Genomic DNA, 6,925 nt, shown 5'->3' with positions numbered 1-6,925 from the left:
CATATGCTAGGAGTTTAGCCCTCATAATATTCGGTACCAAATGAGCATGTAATTAGAAGTCTCGTGTTTGAATCTTGAGAACAATAAAAAGCGGTATTAGATCTCATAGGAGATGGTGAGAATGACATACACGAGTGTAAGTGCGTGTTACCTGGGCTTGCTCAGTGGTTTGACTCGATTTGATTCTTCTCGATCAAGTTTGAATCAACTTCAAATTATTCGAGGAGTTTAGCAGGTCATTCTATAAATTTACCAACTACACACATGTACATCATAATCTTGTTTCTATTCTATTAATGATTAAATAAAAGAACTGATTTTGATATCTAAGCAAATTGATGTGCTAGAGATTTGATCTCAAAGTTTCAACTTTCAACAACTAACAAGTTTCTTTTAAGAAAAAAAATTATATTTCAAGATGAACATGTGAATATCGTGGCCATAAATTATAGAACTAAAATAAATAAATGAGCAATCCAAGCTTAATAAACAATCTTTTTTGTGAACATCATGGAGTTGGAAGCATTGAATTCTCTGTTTTTATTCTTTATTTGGGTTGTCCATTTCTTCGTCTATTATCATTTCCAATCATTGATTAAGAAAATGACCCTTCTAATTTTTATTTTTATTTTTTAAAGAGGAGTTGTTTTTGCACATAGAATTTCGAAGTCACTGATTCATAGTTTTCTTGCTAATAGACATGAAAGTCTCATTTGAAACCTTGAAAAAAAAATTTGATTTAAAAATTCACCTCTAATTTGATTTTGCACATCATTACTGTTTGATTTTTTCTTATTTTTAAATATATTAAAATAAATTTTTATTTTTAATAGTATTTCATATAAAAAAAAAATACAATGAAAAATGAGTTTCTTTCTTATTTTCTTATTCTTATTGTCATGACGTCTCGGAGAGGGGTCTCCGGGACTACAAGGTAATAAAATATGATATTGAAAATTTTGATTTGAAGTCCCCACTAACCCCTTGGTGCGGTTAGAAAAACTAATTACTACTTATTTGATTGGTCATTAGACTAAACCTAAGTCAAGGAACCAGTAATCTCAATATGCTTTACCATAATCAGGATTAGGAGTTTAGTCATGCGAGGGAAAGGATTCATACTATACACCCGTTCAATGAACGGTATCTAATTAATTATGAATTATCCCAAAATTAAATTAAATAACCTTTGATTAACTTCTTTTAAAATAGATAAATAAATAAATGAATAAATAAATGAACAAGATTGACAGAAAGTTAAAATCCGTAGGGTGATTTAAAAATGTCTAATAAGACATCCAAACAAAGGGATCTTATTATATAAAACCCATCAGAGCTAATGCAAATGAGGCGTAAAATACTCTATTGCCTTTTTTCAAATAATAGGGACACACAGAAGCAAAAACTGGAGGAAAATGTCAAATTATAAACAAAAGAGTCTTTAAAATCATCCCCAAATTTTTCAAAATTTTTGTAGATATTTTTTGGAATTTTCCAACATTTTTCAAAAATTTTCTAGGAGTTTTAAAGTCTTTTCCTCATTTTTTCAACTTAAAATAGTCCAAAATTTTTTTTTTCTATTTTTCTAACCCTCAAAATATTTTTCCTACTTTTTTCTGTTTTTTTTAATGAATTTTTCCTATTTTTATGATTTTTATATTTTTTCAATAAAAAATTTAATAAAATAAATAATTAAATAAACCGGTTCTACTTGTCTAAACTGATTCAATCGGTTCAGGAAGTAGGGACCACGTGCCAATCCTGAGTGGTGACATATGATAGGGATTTTTTTATTCCTTTTTTTTTTTTCCTTTTAGAGGGTGATGTTAGCTGCCACATGTTAGCTCATGAGTAATTTTGACAAAAAGAGAAGGTCACTGACGTGGCACAATTTGGACCGTTCAAAGAAACACATATCTAACAGTTGGGAGCCGTGACATGTGTTACCGTACGTATGGTGGCCCGTGACCCAGTTTAATATTTTTTTTTTCTTGCCAGAGGGTGTCATCATGCTGACATCACGTAGCCACATGATAGCCATTGATTGGCTCTCGAGGAGTAACTGAGGTTGCTGACGTGACACAATATGGACCGTCCAAAGAAGCACAGATAGGACGGTTCGGAAGCGGCCACGTTGCTCACAAAAAATATGGACTAGAACACACCACGTGTCACCATGTGGAGGTGACACGTGGCCACTAACCCCCATATAAAATTCTCTTTTCTCTCTCTCTCTCTCTCTTCTTTTCTTTTCTTTTTTCTCTCTCTCTCCTCTCCTATTCTTCTTCTTCTCTCTCTTCTCTCTTCTCCCTCTCTCCCCTTCTTCTCTCTCTTTCTTTCTTTGTTCTAATATGCTCTCTCTCTCTCTCTCTCTCTCTCTCTCTCTCTCTCTCTCTCTCTCTCTCTCTCTCTCTCTCTCTTTTTGTGTTTTCCTTGATTTGTTTATTGTTCATTTTTCTTTCTTGCAAGTTACCATTTTTAAGGATCAAAGATCCTCAAGATCATTCAAACCCAAGATAAGTTCCCCCACTCTCAATCTTCTTTATTTCCTTTATGTTTTTGTTTAGAGTTGTGTTTATGATCTGCGGTGCATTAGGTCTTATTGTTGAGTGAGTCAACTCATGACACTCAGCGAGTTTGGGGGTTACTAGTTGCCTCGGGAAAGGCAACTTAGTGGGTGAAGACTCATGGTTGACTCAGAGGGAGTCAACCCACTGAGTTGGATTTGGGTTCTATTTAGGTTTTAAAAAATAGGCTTTATTATTTTAAAAAAGGCCTTCTTGTTTTTGAAAATTAATGGTTTTTAAAAAATGGGTCTCGGACCCAGTTTTAAAAATTAAGGGATTCAAAAATAAATAAATTTGGGCCCAGGGCCTCTTATTGAAAATGGGCTTTTAAAACTTTAGGCCTTAGGTTCTGTTTTAAAAATTAACGAGTTTAAAAAATTGAATTTGGGCCCCTGGGCCGTGTTTTTTTTTAAAATGGGGTCTAGGTTTAAAATTGGGCCTGAGGCCCTTTGGTCTAAAAAATGGTCGTGTTTTTTTTTTTCCAAATAGGCACTGGGCCCCTTTGTTTTTTAAAAAATGGCTGGATAATTTAAATTTGGGCCCAGGGCCCTTTGGTTTTAAAAATATGTGCTTGTTTTAAAAATGGGTCCTGATCATTTTTTAAAAATAGGCCCAAGGTTGTTTGAGTTTTTTTAAAAAAATTGGGCTTTGGTTTGTTTTTTTTAAAATGGGCTTGAGCCCTTTTAAAAATGAACAGTGGGCTTTGGTTTGTTTGTTTTTTGTTTTTTTTAAAAAAATGGGCCTTGGTGTTTGTTAAATAGTGGACTAGGTCAATGGACCCTCGTGAATCAAGTCAATGGGTCAAGTTAACCCACAGGTCGGGTCAATGGGTCTGGTCAACGGGTTGGATCCAGACCCACGGGTCGGATTTGACTGATTTCAGAGTGCTTTTGTTCCTATTTTTAAATGAATATTGAATAGAATTACAAAGAATAATTAAAAATACCTACTTGCTGTCTTCCACTCCTTCAATCTTTAAATTGAATTCTGATGCCCCTTTGGATTGTATGATGCTTTAATGCTTATGAAATGCTTTGCTATGTGAGTTGTCTGCTCTAGGAATTGCTCTGCTATGATGAATTGTTCTTATTTGATATTCTTGGTGTTGAGAATTCCACTTGTGAGTTTATTCCACATTGAAAATTTGAGTGGATAATGGGTGCTTATATATATGGTTGGGTTCAAGACCCAATAGACTTAAGCTTTTGGGTCAAATTAGTGCTTACCCATGTGTATCAAGCTCACCCATAAACTCCTCCGACGCCAATAAGTGGTATTAGAGCCGACGATTCGTAATTCTGGGTGAGCGATGTCGTAAAAGTCGAAACGTGAAACTAATTCTCTTGATGGGCTAACAGTTGGAGGACCAAGTGGGCTTGTGATGGATCTAAATATGATCAAGGCATGGGAGGTAGGATTGGTTTGGAGACACGTGGAATGCAATTTGAAGCACGTAAGGTGCTAGTGGTAAGACCCACTTGAGCAAGTGTTTGGGAATTGGACTTATTCTCATAAGGGAGACAGTTTCCGTTTAAGGGGGAGCAGTTGGAACTCACAAGTAAGGGGGAGATTGTTGAGAATTTCACTAGTGAATTTGTACCACATTGGAAAATTTGAGTATATGATGGGTGCTTATATACATGGTTGGGCCCAAGACCCAATAGGCTTAAGCTTTTGGGTCAAGTTGGTGTTCACCCATGTATATCAAGTCCACCCATAGACTCCTCTAGCCCCAATACTCTGCACTGTGAATTTCTCCTCTTTTTTTTTTTCCCTGTATCTCTATATCCGTATCTCCTCCTTTTGCTCCTTAAACCTTAATTTATATTCTCAAGGAGGCATTTAATTTTAAATCCCCAACCAATATATTAATTGCTAAATTCCCACCTGCCTATTCAATTTTGACCATTTCCCCTTGTGCAGGTGTGCAAGCGTGCAAGCAGGGTTCCAATACTCCTGTCTCCCCTTTTATTTTTGCATTTATGTTGCACTGTATTGCATTTCATTTGTATTTTTCTCTGATGTGTTCCTCCCCCCCCCCCCCCACCCTTTTTGTATTTTTCTTTGCTGCAATTGTAATACATAGTGTAATAAAAAATATTTTTCTTGTTATATTGGGCCCCTAGACAAAATGAGGTATCTACATTTCCTTTTTCCAAACTAATTCCTTAATTCAAACGGACCATAAATAATCAACATATAATTGTCTTTGACATGCCAAAAAACCAAGGTTCGACACAAGTGCTCACATAATTCTTAATCAAATTCAAAGCTTCAAAGAAGCTTGATTCAACAATCACACTAAAAAAAACTCCAAGTTGAAGACCATCTCTAGTTGCAAATTTTGCTTGCATATAGGTGGTTAGACCTACAAATTAAATTCATTCACCAAAAATCATTTATAAGGACCCTCCTAATACTAACTCTACTAGGGTTCCTCTCGAGCTTCCATCAAAGAAGGATTTAGCCCCTAATTATGGTACATGGTTTATATAAATGACTTGGTAGTGGCTCTAATACCTAAGTACTCAAGGTTGTTGACAATGTAACAATAAATACTGGCAACGATAAAGACTGATAATTAATGTTTTAAAAGAAAAAATATTTATAAGAAACGATTTTCCACATATAATTTCGAATCCATCAATCACAAGATCTTATGGTAATATTTGGACTTACTGACTCAATATCAACGCGCTAACTTGCTCAGTCAAGAAAACCTTTTTCTTCACGTTCCATTTCCTTTTTATTGTACATAGGTCTTTCAGAATTTTTGCATGTGCAGGGATTTGCTGTATGGCCTCTAGAAGTGGAATGTTGATCTTCTTTTATTTGAATATTTCTTTTTTCCCAGTGTGATACTTATTCTTTTGACCAGATGTCAACCGCTAAGGATAGGGTACCACAAGTTAATACTCCCTGACCGGCTCATCCTCCTTATTATCTAACTTTGTTAAACTTGGGCTGGCCTCATCTAATTTTTCTTTTCCCTCATCTAGCTTAGCTGTCACTTCGGGTGCGGGAGCGGCTGTTTGTTGATCAATGGGCATTTTAGGACAGACAACTTCTTTTCCACTTCGCAAGGTAATAACTGTCTTAGCTAACTCAAAAGCATTCCCTGAAACATTGTGCACCGGTTGCTGTTGCTGTCTATATACCTGGGGATTAGGCTGAGGCTGTGCAGGGAATTTCCCTTTTTCCATGGTGTTCAGTTGTGCACTTATCTTATTCATAGCATCTTTCAATTCACTAAAGGATTGATTTGTAATAACCTGAATAATTTTTCAGCATCTCGTCGACGAACATAGGGGATTCATCAATGAGGATATAAAAGGAGCTCGTCGACGAGGACAAGTTTCGTCGATGAGAAGATACTGAGAGAGGGTTTAAAACAGGCTAAAACTTATCGACGAGGGTATAGGCTCATCGACGAAATTCCTACAAGACTCGTCTTTCTTCGACGAGGTGACGTGTCTCGTCGACGAATCCAGCTCTATAAATAATTGAAATTAGATTTTTAATCAAATTTTCAGCTCAAAACCCTCATCTCTCTCTCTCTCTCTCTCTCTCTCTCTCTCTCTCTCTCTCTCTCTTACGACCTCCTCCCTTTCTCTCTTCTGTTTTGGCCCCATTTCTCCCCGGATTGAAGATCTGAGACCACCACGACACTCCTGGCGAAGTTCTCTGCAAGTCTGCTGGAGCAGATCGTGGGGAAATTCATCCCAAATTCAGGGTAAGATATTTTATTCAGGTATTGCCTTCCTTGTAGTTATAAGAAATAATGTAGGTAGGAAAATACTAATATTTTGTTCTAGGGGATATTATTTTCAGGATGTTGAGTTAGGAACCCTGCGAGTATAGAGCCAGAATTTTATAGGGGCTTTTTAGATTTAAGGTAAGGGAAATATGCTATGCTATCAATTTTTTAATGTGTATACAGAAGATTATAAAAGTGTATTTACGAGCATGTATATCAGATTATTTTGCAGAGAATTCTGAATATTATTTTTATAACAGAATTACAGAAATTGAGCATGAGACTACGTTTATTTAAATGTGTGGCATGAGTTTATTACAGTACATTACATATAGATTTTATAGTATTACGAATATGCAGATATTCAGATATTTCAGAATATTAGAAATGAATGAGACTTACAGTATTTCTTAGAAAACATGATTTCTAAACCATTACACTCAGACAGTTTATTTAGATAGATTATACAATGTTAGCATCAAGATGCTACAGTAGATATACAGAGTATACAGATATTATATACAGAGCACACATATACTATATACAGAGCATGCAAAATAGTGTTATGGTTGTTTTTGAAATCATGTTAAAAACGACAAGA

The sequence above is a fragment of the Malania oleifera genome, chromosome 11 (genome assembly GCF_029873635.1).
Source record: "Malania oleifera isolate guangnan ecotype guangnan chromosome 11, ASM2987363v1, whole genome shotgun sequence".
Lineage (NCBI taxonomy): Eukaryota > Viridiplantae > Streptophyta > Magnoliopsida > Santalales > Ximeniaceae > Malania > Malania oleifera.
The sequence above is the reverse complement of the archived record's forward strand: the minus strand, read 5'-3'. Positions refer to the sequence as shown.